Raw genomic sequence first — 22,749 nt, 5'->3', positions numbered from 1 at the left:
ATTTGGTTCATTTTTGGTTGGCCCTTCGACACTAATCAAGCATTACAGTGCGCAACTTCCGGTTGCCCTATTCTGAGTTTATGTACCAATTTTTCACGCACTATAAAATAGCGTCTCCCCAGTTACACCCTCATGCGTACCAAAATTGGTAATGTGGGAGATGTACCTTAACTATTATCATATTCTCCCCACCGTTCGCATGTTTCGCTACTGTTTCATTGTATCAAAGTTAGAGGTGGGTTGGTTCACCATTAAGCGACGGGGATTCTTTTCCTTTACTGGTGACATGGATACCTTGTTGAAGGAATGGCGAGAGTCCTTCTTTTTTGTTGGTAGAGAGTAGCTGCCAGAACATTTTGTTGCCATGTGTGAGTGGGCAGATAAGGTGAAGAAGGGAGCCAATAAGGTTCAAGTTTTAAACGATACTGAGAAGGCATGTATCTCGGCCATCCAAAACTTCAACTTTCCTCAACGGCTGTGCCCGGAGGCCATGCTTGTTATGGGAGGAGTAAGTCATCAATGGTCGGATGCGAATTTCAAGCCTGTTATCCATCTTGATGAAGAAGGTAGAGACTGATCGTAGCCAATTGTTATATTTTTGTGTGGTTTTTTGTGCTAACCAAGTCTATTTGTTGTAACAGTGATGGAGTTCAGCACTGCTATGGCTTTTGGTGATCTTGATAAGTTAGAGTTTACCTAGGTTGCTAACAATCCGGGAGCTGAGCCGGATGTTGTTCCCCAAGATTTGGAACAAAACACAGGTGATGGTACCGACTTGATCCTTCCTGCACTGACTGTTGCCGAGGACCAGTCGCTTGTGAAGAGGAAAATCATGGAACTTCCTGAGCTGAGAGCCAAAAGGGCCAAGGGTAATGGTTACACCCTTTATGTATACTTGTTTATTATGGTATATGCTGTTTAGTAATATTGTGATGTTATATTTGTAATTCCGGCAGACTCGTCTGTTGCTGATGGTGATGGTGCGTCGACGGAGCCTATCATAGTGGATGACAAGGAGGAGGGTGGTCAGTACAGATACACGCTGGAGAGCTTTGATGATGCTGCTTTTGACATTCGCATTAATTGGTGATGACATCATCCGAGCTTTCTCCTAGCTAGACATTGTCTACGATGGCTGCAAGGATGACCTGAAGAAGGGATCTTCTTCCACCATGTTGCAAACATTTGCTGCCCTCCCTTAGGATCAGGCAAAGGTCTCCCGTGCCTGAGCGATTGTTACGTTAAATTCCTTCCTGCTAGATAGCTTTGCCCCGGAGGATGAGTTGGGTAAGGCCCGGGGGGAGAAGCTGGCGGAGAAGGATAAAGAAATATCTTCTGTCGCTCTGCTAAAAGATGTGGCGGTGGCCAAATGTAATCATTTGTAGGCTGCCTTGCCATTGGTGCTGAAGAAGGCTATCAACTCCAGCACCGTGAAGGGGCCCTTTGATATGCGGAAAACAAACCTAATCTTATTGTAGTATACTTACGTATTCGTCCACAGGGAACAAAGTTTAGGATTTGAAAACTACTAATTATTCTGAAGATTTTAGTTGTAAAATGGGGTTTGATTTAAAACAAATTAAAACAAAAAAAGAAAATACGAATTCAATAGATAAAGGGGTATTCACTTAGATTCAATTCCCTAGGATCCGGATTGCTTTTATTAAGAACAATGTAATTAAATCCCTAAGTATAACTCTCGTTAACTAAGTTCATTAATCAATTAGTAAGATAAGTTGGTCCCCCTCACTTAGATACTAATTCTATAATCAAAGTGTCGGTTTTTAACGTTGGTCTCCCATACGCTTTTAAAGAACACAATCAATCAATATTAACTACTCAAGATTATAATTCAGTTGAAGGGTAAATCGGCATCCCTATTTAGGCTTCACAATTACCTACTCAATCGATGGGGTTAATTAGTAATCTAATTACATCGGTATCCCGTATGTAATTCAACTTATCTATTTATTTCTCAATAACCTAGATAAATTAATTGATCTAGTAACTCTCGTTACATCAACCAACAAACTAGTAATCAATGGGATCAATTAATGGGAGTAATTAAGAATCACAATTAAAAGTAATTATCAATACATATAAGAGATCAAGTAATCCTTCACGTGGGTTCAATCCTCTAAGCAAATACTAAGAATTTAGCTACTCATAATGATAATCAAAGCACACAAGCAAAGAGATAAACAATAATCAACCATTGTAAAGATTAAAATAAAAGACAAGAGTTTATCAATGATTAACAATTGAAATCTCAGTGTTTAGATGCTCCAAAATACCATAAAAAGCTCAAAAATTCGTAACCCTAGCTAAAATTTTCGTAAAAAAAAAAACTTCCCAAAGTTATGGGGATAAAAGTCTATTTATAGGGAAGAAATTCGCTGGCTAACCGACCCAAAAAATGCGACCGCATCAGGTCCTCTCGCGACCACATTGGGTCGCCTCGCGACCGCATTAGATTGCAATGCGAGCGCGAGATTTTTCTTCTCCACAATCTGAAATTCTGTAAATATAATGCGACCGCGAGATTCTAATTGCGACCACATTGGAACGAATTGCTACCGCATTAAAGTGAATTGCGGCCGTGAGATGCATCAGAAACAGCAGTTCGACTTTTACTTTGCCTTTTTCACTTAAACTTATTCTTTTTAATACCAAAACTCGCCGAATACATCCAAAACACCCATACGGAGACTCATTAAACTGAAACCATCATTTTTACCATATCCACGAACCAAAGTCTTCAATCTTCTTCATTTATACCTGAAAAGAACAAGATATCGCGAGTAATATTATGTATAAATGGAGCGATATCAAATTCTCCCACACTTGAACCTTGCTTGTCCTCAAGAAAATCTATCTTCAAATGATATCAACTAGTGCAAAGAAAAACATACATGAACAAGTCTTCAATAATTATAGAATCAAGACATACCGATATCATCTTCAAAAGCATTAAATCCATATTATGTAGTCTTCAACAAAACAAGCGCAAGGTTCAGGCCTTCATTCAAACACAATCTTCCAAAATCGAACGCATGATTACCCAAAAGCTTCATTACCATAATCAAGAGCACCGCGTGCGGAACCAAGAAAAATTTGGCCTTAGGGAAAACAAGACCTTAAGAAAACAATTTTTTCATTTTAAGAATAGGAAAACTAGTTAAGTTTTAACACAAAACCAGTTTTTCGGAAATTTTGGGTTTTAAGGTTATGTGCTTTCAAAGCCATCTCGATTTTGAGACAGCCGCACGGGTAGTTGCCAACCCGATATATCACCGAAGTGATCTACCTTCCCGGTTCGAAAGTGGTGAGATACCAATTGTCTTGGGCTCAAAAGGCGGTGTGCATACAAGCCTTCCCGGTTGTGGGACAGCCGCAAGCAAGGTTGTAAAATTTGCTATTCGGGGATTAATCGGTTAGAACTTTGGAAGGATTAATCGGTAATTCGGGGATTAATCGGAGATTAATTGGATTGTACTGTATATATTTTAATATTAAATTTTAAAAATTATATGTGTAACTATAGAAAAAAACCATAAATATATAGATAGTTGTTAACATAATTGTATAAAATTTTTAATTTTGCTTCAAAACTATAAAATTTTAGTTTAAATTCATGTTAAAATGTTAACCATTTTAACTTTGACTGACTTTGATTACAAAATTTGATTTTGACTCATCAATTGACATTGACCGTTAAATTAAACGAATTTTTGGAAATCGGAACGGATTGCTCCTAAAAATGATTAATCGGGAATTAATCGGCGAGTAATTGGGTTTTTTACAGCACTGGCTGTAAGGGTAGTTGCCAACTCGGTATATCACCGAAGTGAACTACCTTCCGGTTCGAAGGCGATGAGAAGACGACTACCTTGGGTGTAAAAATTTCGGGGGTTCTAGTGCACGAAATCTGAAAGACTTTACTTTTATAACGTCCCTCATTTTTCGATTCTATATTTTTTTTCAATAATAAATGCCCAACCAATATAATTAAAAACTTAATAATTAAACTCTAAACAATAATTGTTAAGTATTAAGAATTATTAAACATATTAATTAACTTTGTGCAATAAATGACAAGTTAATAAAAGATGTAAATAATAAGCTAATTAACTTTTGTGAACAAAATGTAATACTCTAAACTTGTAGCCTTTAAACAATTTAATTAGAACCTTTAATGAGCCATTAGCTAAACCAAAGTACAAGGACTAAAACGGAAAAGTTCCAAACTCACCCATGCAAACCCTAGCCAATTTTTATCAATAAAAAAGAGGGTAAAATGACCTTCTTACCCCTCAAAATTTCGGCCCACATCAACACCACCCTAAACCCTAACTTTTCCTCCAAGTATTTTTAACCTAACCCTAATTCTAGAATGCTCCATGTGTGTGTATAAATAGGGACCTAGGCTAAAGCTTTTTATGCACCAAAACAATTCTCACAATCCTCTCTCAACAATCAATCTCTCTCTCTCTCTCTCCCTCTCTTAGGCTCACGACCACCACCACTATCGAAAACCACCATCACCACTTCAAGGTTTTCAAGTGATCTTCAAGAGTGTTCGTCGTGTTCTTCGTAATCTTCAAGGTGTTCTTGGTTTGCAAGTGTTTTTGATTTTCATCTTCAAAGTGTTCTTCATCATTTCTTGTTATTTTTCTTCATCGTCATTATGGTATGATCCAAGATCTTAAAACTTTTAATCTTTCTTTCAATACATAATTCATGCATGTTCTTGATCTTGCTCATTCATACTCATGATCTTATACAAACATATATGCATATACAAAAAAAATATATAAATATACATATGCATGCATACCTACGGTTTTTATAAATAAAAAAAAAGATTTTGATCTCCAAAACCCTAAAACCTAATCATGTTATGATATCACACATGTTTGTTAATTGTAAAAAAAAAATATATACATATATACATATACATACGGCGCATACATATATATATTAAAAAAAGAAATTTATACACATATACATACATACACGACTAGGAAAAAAAGAGGAAGTGGTTAGATCTTAAAAACCCTAGAGATTTGCTAAAGATTTGTTAGTGTTTAAAAATGGAAACAAGATATATACATACTATATATACATATACGGTTTACATATATATATTAAAAAATATATTTTCTATATATATATATATACACATATATATACGGTATATATATATACATATATACGATACATAAATATATATATATATAGATATATATATATATATATATATATATATATATATATATATATATATATATATATATATATATATATATATATATATATATATATATATATATATATATATATATTAAATAAATAAAAACCTAATTAAATCTAACCCTAATTATTAAACCCTAATTTATTACCTAAACCCTAAACATTAATTAAAATCCTAATCATTACCTAATCATTACTTTACTAAACCCTAAACGTAATACTATTAAACATTTATTACTTAAAACCTAATTATTTATTTATTATTAAAACTTAACTACTCTAATTAATTAAAACCCTAATACTACTACATACTACTACTTATACACTTATACTACTACTAACACTTATAAATATACTACTTATAGTATAACACACGATTACAATAGTCATTCACGATAACGTGCGATTACTTGAACGTCAACGCTACTTAAGGCCTAGGGTGATCCTTGGTACCACTATGGGACGCTTGTGGATTACGAATGCCAAACTTAGATTTTGGTCAAGAAATCCTGGGCCAACCGGTAACAATTGGTCATTCTGGTGACTCGGCGGTGGAATAGATGTTTGGGTATAGTGCACAATGTCAAACCCGACGATGGTAATCATACACTTGGTTACTTTCACACTTAATAAGTGGTGGACTTATTAAGGACAACACACTAGTGTTCAACACTAACTTATTAAAAGTAGAAACTTACTAAGAATGGAAACTTAGTAAAACAAACTATACTTAAACACTTGCATACTTAAACTTAAACTTGGGCAAAAACATTTAACTACTCTTAAAATGTCATTAGGTTGACTTTCTGCTCACGTTCATCCAACTCTTCTATTCTAAGGAATAACAACTCTTCTCCTACTTACTAAGGTGAACTCATAGCCCCACTTACTATTGCACAATTTATTTTAACTTTTGGATTGAGACACATGCTACTTTTACTATTTACAATTTAGACACAAGTACCAACTGTTAAACTATGCTATACCTGGCTATGTCCAACCAAGTCCCTACAGTGATATTTTTAATTGCTCGTTAAATGCATTCTTAATTATTGGGGGTAGGCCTATCGGGAGTAACGTCCCCGATACATTTGACCAAGTCATTGTATTACTTAATAATGAAATTAAACCGACAAGGATAGCACAACTTGTCATTGGGGCAAACTTGAACGTTTAGTCTAAATATCATGAACTGGCATAACTTTTTGATCTACGAGATCAACTTTATCAACAAAAATCTTGTGGTCTAAAACAACGGTCAAACTTAATTGTTAAACCTATGATTTTACTCAACCATTTTTGGTTGACACTTTAGCATGTTTTGTCTCAGGTGCTGATTGATCAAGTTTACTTACTTACTACTTATGTGATGCTACTTGGACTTAGGATCAAGAACTATCGCATTTATTATTCTTGCATTTAAAACATTTACTTTATTGTAATTTCAATTCTTGTAACGACATTTCATTTTCTGTTTTGTACTCAATAAAGTTTGTTTTTATCATATAGTGTTGTTCTCGTATATTATAATATGTTGATTTATTTGATATTAAGTCACATTCCACCCAAGCCCTAACTGGGGGTGTGATAGATTGGTATCAGAGCATAACCAGGCTGTTATAGAGAACCAGGATTGCATCTTTATGTGTGCCTTAATTGCTAGCTAGGGTGCCTTAGCAATCTAGGAAACTATAACCTTTCCTGCCTTAGACTTAAAGCACTTATGATTGCGTTATAATCTTAACAACTTTGCTTTGATAATCTTGGCTTAAAATGCTAATCAAAGTCTCTTTACTAATATTAGGATGTCAAGCTCAAGCGTTAATCAACCAAACAAAATGACTCTCTTCAAATCATCTGAAGAAATGGCTTGCTTTAAACCTACCATCGAAGTAGGTACTGGATACTCTTCTGCTGAAAGACCAGTCCAAAGTCCACCTTATGGCCTTGGTGGTCCTCACTCACCAAAATATAGTCCGGATACTTTACCTAAGTCTCCCGAGTACTACCCGACCCTGAGAATTGAAGACAAGGGGAAACGCCCTGCTGATTTTAAAGAAGATGGTCCATCTAAGAAAAGAGCCCGATCTCCTTCTTACGATAACCAAAATGCCATGTGTGAAATCATGAATCTACGAATGACTACCGAGAAGAACTTTGATGGGTTGCTTCGCCATGTTGCAAGGGTCGAGGCTCGATTGGATGAAAAATACCTAGTGATCAAGAAACTTTTGGAGGAATATGCTGGGTTAAAGAAAGAGATAAAGTTGGTGAAGTATGAAAGTGAAAGAAGTGCCTGATGGGGGAAACAATCTCTCGCTTATTTGAAAGAAAATGTCGACTCTAGATTGAAGGTGGAGGAAAACCGTGTGAAACACTAACTTGCTCTAAGAGACTACGAATGCAATGTAGTCAATAGTAGGGTTACAAATCTCTATGATAATCTTGAGTTCCTGCATGAGAAACAAAAGGCGAAGAACGAGAAAGTTGAGGAGTTTATGAAGAAGGTTGAGGACGAGAAGAAGAAATATGAAGACTACTTCAATCTAAATATTTCCTAGTTTATTTTTCCAAATTCTTGTCTATGTAAAGGCTATGCCTTAACCTATTTCTATTTCCGAATCGTGTATTAAAAAGGCTTATTTAATGCCTCGTTCTAATGATATAAAGTGTTCTATTAATATCAATTGATATCAATGCTTTATTTTATTCATACTTGTAATTGCTCAAACTTATAACTTGTCAACTTACCAAACTTATGTTCACTTTAATGTAGTGACATCATGGTTCGTCCAGCTGCACCTACCGTTAACAACATCGTGTTGACCACTGAGCAATTTCAACAGTTACTCGCTGTCGCCCAAGGCAACGCCCAAGCTAATCATGCTAACACCCAACCGAAACCTTGTTCTTACAAGGACTTTACAAACTGCAATCCTCCCACTTTCAAGGGAAGTGAAGAGGCTGTCGAACTAGTCTGATGGTTCGAGAAACTAGAGTCCATCTTCCATGTTTGCAACTGCGGGGACAATGACCGAGTCAAATATGCCACTAGCTCATTAGCGGGCAATGCTATGACTTGGTGGACTTCTCATGCTAAATATGTGGGAATTGATAATTGAGACGACCCGTCCTAATCCATCTGGACGAATACATTACATTTGGTTACATCGCGAGGTACTTGACCTCTATATGATATATTTTTCAAACATTGCATTCGTTTTGAAAAGACAAACTTTCATTACATCGAAAGTTGATGATATGCATACCATTTCATAATACATCAAACTATAATTGACTTAATAATAATCTTTATGAACTCAACGACTCGAATGCAATGTCTTTTGAAATATGTCATGAATGACTCCAAGTAATATCTCTAAAATGAGCAAATGCACAGTGGAAGATTTCTTTCATACCTGAGAATAAACATGCTTTCAAGTGTCAACCAAAAGGTCGGTGAGTTCATTAGTTTATCATAAACATTCATTTCCATTATTTTAATAGACCACAAGATTTCAGATATTCAATTGTACACGTAACCCGAGTAAATAATAACACGCGTAACCCGCGAATTAAAAATCATTCATATGGTGAACGCTTGATAACCTACTTAACTTTAATGCATAGAATATCCCCAAACAGAACCTCTCATCTGTATAATAATAATAATCTCGAAGTACTAAAGCATCCGTACCCCGGATGGGACTTATCGAGGTCCATAGATCTATCTTTAGGATTCGCGTCGATTAGGGGCCATACCCGTTTCCTAATCATTAGGTTACCAAGCTAAAAAGGGGTGATATTCAATATTCATAATCCAGCCATAGAATGTGGTTTTTGATCACCTGTGTCTATTTCGTAAGACATTAATAAAATCGGCGCATGTATTCTCAGTCCCAAAAATATATATAAAAAGGGAGTAATGAAACTCACGATACTGTATTTTGTAGTAAAAATACATATGATGACATAGAACAATGCAGGGTTGGCCTCGGATTCACGAACCTAAATCATATGTATATATATTAAAATGTATAATCGTAATTGAGCAAGCTTGTATATTACGTCTTAAATTATATATTATATATATTTAACCTGTGTATATATTCAAAATGCTTAATATCAATATAGTTATATTAATATATATTTGATTAGTATTTTAATAAAAAAAATCTTAACTTGTTATATATATGAATATTTATATAAATATTGTTAATATGATTAAAACATACTTATAGTCTTAATATTATCTTTAAAACTTTTATTTTCATAAATGTAAATATTTTTAATAATAATGATTTAGATAATACTGTTAATAATAATAGTGATAGTTTTAATGAAAACAAAATAATAATTTTAGTAAAAAGAAATAATCATAATGATAATAATAATAACAATATTAATAATGTTAATCATGTTAATAATAATAATAATAATAATAATAATAATAATAATAATAATAATAATAATAATAATATTTATAAAAATACATACGTTACTAATAATAATAATAAATTTTATTATTCTCATAATAATCATAATCATAATAATGATAATATTACTTATTCTAATAAAATAAAATGGTAAAATCATACTTTTAATGATGTTAATAATATTAGTATTAATTATAATTTTAATTATGATCATAGTAATAATAATGAATGATACTTAGTACTTATTTTAGCATTAGTAGTAGTAGTAATAATAATAATAATAATAATAATAATAATAATAATAATAATAATAATAATAATAATAATAATAATAATAATAATAATAATAATAATAATAATAATAAAAATAAACAAATGACTACCTCAAGAAATAGGCTAAAAAAAATAATGTCACCGCCCGGACTCGAACCCACGACCTCTCGCTCGACACACAATACCTCCAACCATGCTGCCATTTCTGTTTTTCTGCTTTAAACCCATCTGCCTTAATTATAACCTGAATTAACTGGTTCCCTTACTTCTTCATCTTGATACAGCTAGTTCACTCGAAACAGATCTCGGCCCATGAATAATTTACGGCCCAACAGCAATTTATGGCCCAACTAGTATTAAATCAGTCTAATACCTTGTTTGAATTCGAATATAATTGAAATTGGGTGTCGGTGGAAAAAGAAAACAAGTGGATAAAGAAGAAAGAGTAAAAGCTATTTTTTTTACGGTTGTTCATCTGCCCACATTCTATTTCTTTTTTTTTTTAAAATATACAGCAGTATTCGTTCATCTTCAATATCTTCTCGATCATAACCATCATCATTATCTTTCATTTACACAAAACAGAAACCTACAGCTATTGTAGCAGTAGTATTACGGCGATGAAAAGAAGAATAATAAAAGAATAAATGGCGGTTGAAGTGGTGGTTTACAGTTAACCGAACAGTAGCACAAAAAGTTGTAACACAGATGGTTTTGGGTGTCACTGTAGTTCGATTGAAATATAGGCAACAAACCCATAAGTGTGTAACTGTAATTGTGTATCGTCCTTATCATATTATATGCTTATATCAACTTCCTTATCACCGACTCATCAATCAACATTCCTCGTTACAGTTTTCGTACTAACCTCATTCCTTATTTTCTTTGTTACCAAAAACAGAAAGGACTTACAGTAGTAGTAGTTACTTTATGTGATGATGGTGTTTTCCCAGTGATGAATAGGAAACAGAAAATTATAAGTAGGGGTTTAAAGGTGGTGGAGTGGTATTGCGTTGGTGATAAGTTTGCGAAAGAAAAACATAAAACGGGTGATGGTTTATGTTGGTGGTGATATGGTGATGTGAAATGGTGGTGTAGGGTGGTTCATGGTTATTTTGTGCTACTACGAAAACAAAGAAGAAAAAGAATAATAGAAGTGTTTAATTCATTTTAAATGATGGTTAGCTGATGGTGGTATTGTTTAAACCGAAACAACAAACATATTAGCTAAAGGTGATCGAGAAGAAATAGTAAGTGGGTTTTCTTTGCTTGGATTGTTCGAAACAAATACATGAAAAAGAAACAAAGAGAGGAAAACAGGAAGTGGTTTCGAGGTGGTTTTCTAACACGAAATAGGAACAAGAAGAAAAGGATGGTATTGGATACTAGTATGATCATGGTTGTAAAGGATGCTAAACTAAATAAGATAATGGTGGTCATGGGTTATTGACAGTTGTGATGGTAGTTGCCGAAGGTGCTTGGTAGTGGTAGGGTGATGATGGTCGATGATTGATGTAGTTAGGAGTAAGAAGTGAATGAATATGATATACATATATCATACCTATATATAACTATATCTATATAATAATAAAAATATAATGCACAAACAAACGCACAGTAAACTAATCTGACAACAATTTAATTCTCGTGACAATTCATTGTAAGTATCCTACCGACAGTTTCCACGGACTGTGTGTCGTGTACTATTTGAAATTAGTGGCGGATAAAAGTATTCAGAAAAATCCCATATTTTTAAATTAATTATATTTATTTATTTTGGTCATTATGGTATAAAATTCGATCCTTAATTTGTTAAATAAAAATTACATCAACTGTCCCTCTCATTTATAGGTGAAATATAAAAAGTGTTAAAACTTAACAAATAGTTCCTAAATACATTTTTAATAAGCCTAAAATTTATAGAACTCCTTTTTGTATCACCGTTTATTTTAAAATTACATAAGTTTGAATTTAGCTTGTTTAATATCAATCGAAACATCAAACCGTATTACAATCATTTAATATTTATTTTTAATATACTTTATTTATTTATAGAGATATATTTTAAATAATAATTATTATAATATCCTATTTTTATTTTATTAATTTTTAATAACAACAAAATATAATACTTCAAATTATATTTCAAATTATTATTTATATATACATACACACATATCTATTTAAAATTAATTGTTCGTGAATCGTCGAGAGCAGTCGAAGGTCAATTGAATATATGAAACAGTTCAAACTTTTTGAGACTCAACATTACAGACTTTGCTTATCATGTCGAAACCATATAAAGATTATGTTTAAATTTGGTCGGAAATTTCCAGGTCGTCACAGTACCTACCCGTTAAAGAAATTTTGTCCCGAAATTTGATTGGGATCGTCATGGCTAACAATAAGAATGTTTTCCTGACGAATATGAGCTGATAAATAGAGTTTTATTACTGTTGAGTAATATGGATAAGATAATTCGATTATCCGAAGAGTACAAGTGAAGCTATCACAAAAGAATGAAATGAGTAAATGTAGGTTCGTCTTAACCGGTGACGTAGTCACGGTTGATTTTCAGAATTTAAAAGGTTTAAAGAATATCATCGTGATCTATATAAGATCTGATTCTTCAGGAATTAAGAAAATTAAGATCCTCTTTGGTTAAATGCGTAACCTGTTTCGATTGCTCTGTCGGATATTTTATTATAAATCGACTCCATTTGTTTCCTTATTTCCATAACTCATATATTCTATTCTTCTTTCTCAATTCATACTTTTGCTATCTCTTCTCGAGTTTAAGTAAAGCGAATAATGATCTAGAATTCGTAAGTATGAAGTTTCGAAATGAACATAGTTAGTGTTTTAAGAAGGAAATTGTGATAGCACGATCTTGATTGGTTAAATTACTAGAATTCAAGAGAAAAGATAGAATTATCAGGAAGTTATGTTCTTGATATGTTTGGAGATTAAGTAGAATGTAAGAGTCATGTAACATGGCACATGATGACGTTATGATCTGTGAATCATCACGTTCCATTAGAAACTCAGCATGACTTATTGTAATATAATCACGTTGATCAAGTGTCATTTTATTATACTAACTCATGCTTCAGTTCCCAACATTACTTCATAAACATTCATATTTTAAATTCGAAAGTTTACAGAATATAGAAACTAAACAGTTTCCTTTATGATGTAATACAGATATCATGAAGAGGTAATTGATCTCAGATAAGAATAGTTATGAAAATGTCTTTAGAAATTTCGAGGATATTTATAATGAAAAATACGATAATATCTTAGAATTTCTAATATCGATGGATGATGAAGAATATTGTCCATAAAGGTTTAGAGTCAGGGGCAAGGTATTCGATAATAACTTCAGTAGATACTGAATCATTTGGATTCTTTGAAGGCAGGATTTGTCTTTGTGATTTGTTCACAGCCTCTTTCATGGTTTGCTTAATCCATTTTCCAGTTCCAACATTTTTGAACTTTGCCAACATACTATTCTTTATCATCCAAATTTCGATGACTAAGGTCATTTACGGTTGTCTACTGTTTCTGCTGTTTCATTCAATTTTTTTCAACATTCCGAGTATTAATTCGAAGACTAGGTGCTTTTCAGAATTTCAGAATGGAAAATCATAATTCTAAGAGATAAATGTTATATGTATACATATAATTGTTGACGTAGAAACGCTGCGAGATTCAAAATACTGATTGCTGATTTCTGATACTTGGTATGGCAATTCTCGTTATAAGGTGCGGATCAATATATAATAGGGTTTCGATAAAGATGATGATTTTTCGGAAAGTTAAGGATCAACAAAATTGTTGGTAAGTTTACTACTAATGTAGTGAGACATAAACGGTTCCTCGGTAATGATGACGAAGGGCAAACTTATATATCAAGGCTATAATAAGGTTAATCCGAATGAAAAGTCGATGTTGACTTGCTGGAGCTGTGACAAAATTGGCTACTTTGGAAAGGGATTGCAAAGTTATATTTGGTAATAACAACGCCAAAGGAGCCAACACAGATACGTGTTAATGTTTACTCAGGTTTCGAGTGTTTTTAGGTGCATAACTATATGCATAAATCTTTTCTTCCGTAGATAAAGTGTGGTTGATTCATCCTCTCGATTGAGGTGTTTTCAAGAATCATGAAAGGTTTGAACGCAGATTGTAATCGTCAAGATATAAATGAGGTTTAAGATGAAATCAAGTGGCAACTTGAAGAATTGTTTAGTTTCATATGTTATAATCAATATTTTAATTCATTTTAATTATCCAATGTTGGCAGTCCACAGTTAGCAGTTCACAATTAGTAATTCAATAATTCATATATAGTTTAATATATAATATTCGAATTAATTAATACGTATCGTGACCCATTGTATACACATCTCAGAGTCGATCACAACTCAAAGTATTTATATTATTTTAGAATCAACCTCAACTTGACCATTACCGCATATAGAGTGTCTATGGTTATTCTAAATAATATATATAGATACGTCGATATGATATGTTAAAACCTTGTATACGTGTCCCGATATTTAAAGTGCGTAAAATAAATAACAGAAATTAAATGACGATAAATAAAATTGCGATAATATAAATTGCGATAAATAAATGTAATAAGGAATTAACAGTTAGCTAGGAACAGTTAGCTAGGATTTTGTTAGCGTGGTTTCTTAACAGAATTTCTCATAGCTAATTTATTTGTTTCTAACAAATTTTATTTTTGTCATATGTTTTCTTCATTATGCCACTTGTTGAATTCTGATAAGTCAAAATTCAAATATGAAATTGAATGAAAATGATTACTCTGTGATGAACAGATTCGTATATCTGTGGATGTAAGTAGGATAGTAAATGACTGTTGAATCAGAATCGAAGAATGTAAAGTGTAACTTATTAATTGTAAAATCTAAATATTCCTCGGGTATTACCTACCCGTTAAAATATTTTCACCATTAATAGTTTGTACAAAAGAATTTTTTTATTGCAATCTTTATGAAAACATATATACATATATATTTTCTTCAGATGTAATCATGGATTTAATGAGTTAATATGATATTAAACTCATTTGATTTACCGTTAGAACTAGAATACATAATCTCTAAAACATTAGAGATTACATAATCGCCATGTAGAACGAAGATAAATGATGTAGAACGATTCGTAGAACGATGATTATACTCGAGGTACAGAATGAGATGTTGAGGCATGGAGTGTTGATGGCACTGGTGCTGTTAATGATGGTACTGTTGGTGCCAGTGATGTTGCTGAAGCTGGTAAATTTTGCACCATGTTTTCCAAATTAATTACTCGAGCGCGATGCTCATTGACTTCTTCCAATATTCCGGGATGATTGTCGGTTTGGACGAGTGGATAAATAAGGTTTAGAATTGTGGATAGAATATAATCGTGTCGAGCTACTCTGGAAATGAGGCTGAAAATGGTGTTTCAGATAGGTTCACCGGTAAGTGATTCAGGTTCTTCGCCAAGACGGCAATTTGGTTGTTGGAAAGGATCGCCTTCTTCACGTCTCCATTGATTAAGTCAACTACGAACCCATCAGATGAATTGGGGATGGCTGATTGGTTAATTCATTCTGGTGATGCTGCTTTCGGAGCTTAGGTGAACATCCATGTCGGAATAGCTGTCGGGTTGTGAAGAACTTGAACTAGTGACGAGTTCCATTTCGTACGAATGAGTAAAGGATTTTTCGATATAAAATGATTTTTGGCTATTAAGTGGTATTCTAATTATATAGAATATCTATATATATAGAACAAAAGATTTTGTAGATTACGGAGGAATTCACGGAATATACTAGGCAAAGTTTACCGTAACAGATACTCTAAGATATGAATTAGCAGATATGCTAAGATATGAATTTTGTCTATACGCTATTCATGCAATCAATGCAGTAAGATGTGTCTAGACTAAGAATGATAAGCAAGTGATTCCCTAAGAATGATAAGCAGATAATTTTTGACACAAAATGATAAGCAAAACTTTTGACATGCAGACACGGTCGAAGTCCAGACCCACTAATGCATCTTAACAACTATCAGTTAGACACACTAATGCAAGACCTGGTTCGCTAAGACCACCGCTCTGATAACACATGAGATGACCCGTCCTAATCCATCTGGATGAATACATTACATTTTGTTACATCGCGAGGTACTTGACCTCTATATGATACATTTTACAAACATTGCATTCGTTTTAAAAAGACAAACTTTCATTACATCGAAAGTTGAAGATATGCATACTATTTCATAATACATCAAACAATAATTGACTTAATAATAATCTTGATGAACTCAACGACTCGAATGCAACGTCTTTTGAAATATGTCATGAATGACTCCAAGTAATATCTCTAAAATGAGCAAATGCACAGCGGAAGATTTCTTTCATACCTGAGAATAAACATGTTTTCAAGTGTCAACCAAAAGGTCGGTGTGTTCATTAGTTTATCATAAACATTCATTTCCATCATTTTAATAGACCACAATATTTCAGATATTTAATTGTACACGTAACCCGAGTACATAATAACACGCGTAACCCGCGAATTAAAAATCATTCATATGGTGAACGCTTGATAACCGACTTAACTTTATGTGAGAACCCGTCCTTATCCCCTGGACGAAGTCATCAACATCTGGTCCCATTGCGATGATAGACTCCAAGTAATGTCCTTAAAATGAGAAAATGCACAGCGGAAGATTTAATTCGTACATGAGAATAAACATGCTTAAAAGTGTCAACCAAAAGGTTGGTGAGTTCATAGGTTTATCGTAAAAATCATTTCAATATGTTAATAGACCACAAGATTTCATATACATAAACGTTTTAATAATAATATTCTAAGTGGTTGAGCACTTGGTAACCATACTTAATATTTAATCAACGTCGCATATTCCCTTTATTAGGAAATCTCACTACACCGTACCAAGTGTAGTCACGAAATGAAGTACTGTGCAACCGTTGAATACTGGTCGTCCAGTCCGGTTGGGGTTGTCAGGCCCGATAGATCTATCAACAGGGTTCGCGTTTACAATACCCACGTAAATAGTAGTTACCAAGCTACAGGGAAATATGCCAGTGGTACAACTCAACGTAGAATATATTTTTAAGTACTTGTGTCTATTTTGTAAACATTTATAAAAGCAGCGCATGTATTCTCAGCCCAAAAATATATATTGTAAAAGCAATTAAAAAGGGAGCAAATGAAACTCACCATACTGTATTTTGTACTAAAAATACATATGACGTCATTTAACAAGTGTATGGTTGACCTCGGATTCACGAACCTATATCATTTATATATATATTAACACATATAATTGAAGTCGAATAAATTTATGTATTATTAATAGTGAAATAATTTCTTATTAAAGTAGTTTAATAATTTATTATAATATTTATTATTTATGAAAATAGTAACTTACATTAGGGTTTATAAAATATATAGTTATATATTAATTGATATACTTATATTTAACTTAATTAGTATCATTTTGATAATAAAAATATAGTGATACAAAATATTAAGGTTATTGTAAAAAAATCTATTTGTAATAATACTAATATGAATGAAAAATATAATGATAGTACTAATAATAATAATAATAATGATAATGATAATAATAATAATAATAATAATAATAATAATAATAATAATAATAATAATAATAATAATAATAATAATAATAATAATAATAATAATAATAATAATAATAATAATAATAATAATAATAGAAATCAAATACTACCTTAAAAGGAAAAGCTTCAATAAAATTAAATAAATTGCTTGCGCCATGGCTCGAACCTGCGACCTCACGTTTAACAACTACACCCTCAACCACTAAACCGTTCATTTGTATTTGTAGTAACTCGTGTGTTTAATTAATTATGTACCATTTCATGTAACATCTTCATCATAAATCACTCATCATCATCCATCCTTCTTATCATACATTTTTATCGTCATTTAACCTAATCCTAATCCAATATCATTATACTTGAATCATTATCATAATCATACAACGAATCCTTATCATTTTACTACTCATCATCACCGTATTGTATCAATTATAATCGTAACATAATCATCACCATATCTTGTTAAGTAACATTATGATAAACATCATCATTATCACGTTACCGTACCATCATAATCTTCATCATTTGCAACAGCGTCGTATAGTAACAGCAGAAACCACTTACTCGATGGTTTCGAATTGGGTTTCGGTTTAGGAGTGTACATTAACAGTAAAACCTACAAGCCACATTTATATGGCCCAACTACAAGTCAGGCCCAAGGCTAATTTAATTAAGCCCAACCGAAATTGGTGGCCTGCGGCCCATCTATACTAGCTGTGTGGATTTAGGATTCGAAAAAAAAATCAGGAACAATGAAATTTGTAGCAGCCTTGCAACTACTCCCACCATCTTATTTTCTTTATGTAATAAAAACAAATAATAGGTAACTTAATCCCATTTGGTCAGCCAATATGTGGTAACTAGTCCCACTTGCCTAACAACTTGATATATATCAATTCAATACATCAATTTGACCAAACTTTAAATTTGTGAACATGCCCCTCACTTTCATTTCGTTGAACTGATTCACAGAAGAAAATATAGTTAACGGTCGGAGGAACGGTGGCTTGTTTGTGACTGTTTTCGATTATGAAGAAGATACAGTAAGTGATTTGTGTTGACGGTTGTGGGTTTTGAGGTTCACAAGGAATAGATGAAGAGAGAGAGAGATAAATATGGAGATGGTGGTTAGTGGTGATGTTTTACGGTGGTCTTGAGGCTGAAGAACAACATGAAATAATGGTGGTGTTGTGTTATGCTCACATAGAAAAACGAAAGGAAGAAGAAAATGAAAGAAAGGAAATAGAGATGATAATGGGTGGTTTCTCACTTGTACAAGGTGGTGATATGGGTGGTTGAGATAATAGTCAATGGGTGGTGGTGGGAGTTCACGATGGTGTTGCAGTGGTTGGGACATAAAAGGAGAACGCAGCAGCGGAGCAACTGCAACCATGGTGTTGGATGATCATTTGATCAGTATACATTTAAAAAAAATGAGAGAGATAGAAAGGGAGTGGTGACGGAGGGTGGTAGCCGGTGGTTGAGTTGTGGAGGCGAAGGTGGTTGTAGTTTGATGGTTGAGGTGATATCATAATCTAAGCTTTGTATATGCATATAATCCCTTATCAATATATATATAAATTGGGTAGTTGATGATAAGATGAAAGAACAAACACAGTACCAATGTAATATTATAATCAATCATAAATTAAACGTGTGTATCCTAATAATTAACTCTGCTGACACTTATTTTCGAATGACTGTATCGTGTCCATTGCTAAACAGTTGTCGTATAAAAGTCTTTCTAAAAATCCCAAACTTTTAGATTAAATATATTTAATTATTTCACTCATTAACTGTTTGAAACCTGATCAAAAAGGCTCGCTATTATTTATTTTATGTTCCAATTTATATGTACGGAGTACTAATATTTAAACTTAAAAATGTAAAAATATCTTTAACAAATCTAAAATTTTCGTAATCAATTTACAGTCCAACTTTTATCTTAATCAATCATGAACATGTTTTATATCTATATTAAAACTATTGAAACGTCAATCGAGTGTCACTGACGTTTACTAATTAAGCTCGAACTCAATTATTTTTAATATATTCTCTTTCTATATGCAACCAGTCTTAAATAACAAGTTTAATTACTAAAATAAATATATAATATATTTTTAACAAATCTATTAGATATAATTTTATATATTTATAAGTAGTATTTATATACATTTTTAAATATATACTTATAATAATAGTTTTCATTACATCGCATATTATTTTACATATTTATTTTCTAAAATTAAATAATATATTAAATCAAATAATATTTTAAATATATATATACATAATTAAATATATATGTATCTATTTACAAATAGTTGTTCGTGAAGCGTCGGGAACAGTCGAAGGTCAATTGAATATATGAAACAGTTCAAAATTTTTGAGACTCAGCCTAACAGATTTCTCTTATCATGTCGAGACTACGAAATCGTATCGAGAGTTTGGTTTAAAATTAGTCAAAATTTTCCGGGTCGTGACAGTACCTACCCGTTAAAGAAATTTCGTCCCGAAATTTGAGTGAGGTGGTCATGGCTAACAATAAAATTGTTTTTATGACGAATATGAGTTAATAACTAGAGTTCTATCACCATTTATTAATAGTAGTAAAACAATTTGATCATGTGAAGTGTACGAGTGAAGCTGTTACAAAAGAGTGAAATGAAGTAATTAGAGATTCGTTTTAACTTTTGACGTAGTCACTGTTGAATTTCGGAATTCAAGGGATTTAAGGAAATCTTCTAATCAGAAGTAAAATGTATTAGCATGAATTATTAGCAACTGTTGGAATTACGGATGAACAAAAATATCAAGGAAATATTTTCGTGATATGCTTAGAGATTAAGTAGAATGAAAGAGTCGTGTAACATGACACATGATGAGGATAAGGTCGGTGAATCATCATCACGTTTCATTAGAAATTTAGCATGACTTACTGTAATATAATTACGTTGGCCAAGCGCCATTATATTATACTAACGCATGCTTCAATTACCTACACTTCTCAAGAATTCATTCGTATTTATACTTAGATTTTATAGAAGTTTCCAATATAATGGAATACAGAAAACACGAAGAGGTAGATAATTTTGGACAAGAATATTTATGAAAATATCCTCAGAAATATCGAAGATATTTTATGATGATATTTTGGAATTTCTAAATTCGAAGGTTGGTGAAGAAAAATTTTCCGCAAGATTTTAACATGACTTCGGAGCAAGATATTCTCTAAAGATTTCATCGGAGTCAGAATTTCTTGGATTCTTTGAATATAGGGTTTGGTCCTTGTATTTGTCCTTGGTCTCCTTCATGGGTTGCTCATTCCGTTTTTCAGTTTCAAATCTGAGCTTTTTCAACACACCATTCTTATTATCAAACTTTTGGCCATTAAGACCATCTACAGTTTTTGCTGCTTCATCAGCATTCAAAGTTATCATAACTGAATTGTCGGTTATCAATCCGAAGTGTTTTCAAGAATTTGAAAGGGTTTGAATGCAGATGGTAATCGTCAAGATACAAAAGATTGTTTAAGATGAAATCAAGTGGAAAACTTGAAGAATTGTTTAGTTTCATATGTTATAATCAATATTTTAATCTATTTTAATTATCCAATAATGGCAGTCCTTAGTTGATAGTCCAATAATTGGTTTATTTATATATATATATATATATATATATATATATATATATATATATATATAATCTTAGAATTTCCCAACGACGTATTGTATACGTATTATCTTTACATCAACCCAGAGACGTATTGTAAACGTACTGTCTTCGAATTAACTAAGACGTATTGTGTACGTATTGTCTTAGGATTTATCAAAATGTATTGTATACTTATTGTGTTAGGATGTACCAAATATTCGAATTAATAAATACGTATCATGACCCGTGTACAACTTATTGTCTCAGAATTAATCCGACGTATTGTGTACATGTGTCCCGATTTATCCGACGATATTTAAAGTATGTAAAATAAATAACAGTATTTTAAATGACGGTAAATAAAATTGCGAGAATATAAATTGCGATAATTAAATTGCGATAAATAAAATGTAATAAGTTAGCTAGGAACAGTTAGCGTGAATTCTTAACAATATTTCAATTAGTTAGTTTGTTTGTTTCTAACAAATTTTATTTTGTTCAATGTTTTCTTCATTATGTCACTTGTTGGATTCTGATAAGTCAAAATCCAAATATGAAATTGAATGAAAATGGTTATTCTGTGGTGAACGGATACATATATCAGTGGATGTGAGTAAGATAGTAATTGACCGTTGAATCAGATTCGAAGAATGTACCGTGTAACCGATTATTGTGAAATCTAAATATTCCTCGGGTATTACCTACCCGTTAAAATATTTTCACCATTAACAGTTTGTACAAAAGAATTTTAATTACTATCTTTATGAAAATATATTTGCATATATATTTTCTTCAGATGTAATCATGGACTTAATGAGTCAATAAGATATTAAACTCATTTGATTTACCGTTAGAATAAGAATATATAATCTCTAAAACATTAGAGTTTACATAATTGTCATGTCGAACGACGATAATCGATGTAAAATGATATGTAGAACGAAGATAAAGTAGATAGAACGATACGTAGAACGATGATTATGCTCGAGGTACAGAATGAGATGTTGAGGCATGTGATGTTGAAACTTGGGTTGTTGGTGGTACGGGTGCTGATGTTGCTGAAGCTGGTAGGTTTTGCACCATATTCTCCAAAGCTACAACTCGAGCACGAAGTTTGTTGACTTCTTCTATTATTCCGGGATGATTGTTGGTTGGAACGAGCGGATGAATAAGGTTTTGAATTTGAGATAGTATACAATCATGGCGGATACTCTGGAAATGAGAGAGAAAATAGTATTATGAACAAGTTCACCGGTAAGTGCTTCAGGTTCTTTGCCAAGAGGTGAATTCGGTTGGTGGAAAGGATCGCCTTCTTCGCGTCTCCATTGGTTAAGTCGACTACAAACCCATGAGATAAATTGGGGATGGCTGATTGGTTGATTTATTCTAGTGACGTTGTCTTCAGAGCTCGAGTGAAAATCCATATCGAAATCTGAGA

This window comes from Rutidosis leptorrhynchoides, chromosome 8 (assembly GCF_046630445.1).
Source record: "Rutidosis leptorrhynchoides isolate AG116_Rl617_1_P2 chromosome 8, CSIRO_AGI_Rlap_v1, whole genome shotgun sequence".
NCBI lineage: Eukaryota > Viridiplantae > Streptophyta > Magnoliopsida > Asterales > Asteraceae > Rutidosis > Rutidosis leptorrhynchoides.
Note: the sequence above shows the minus strand (reverse complement) of the source record.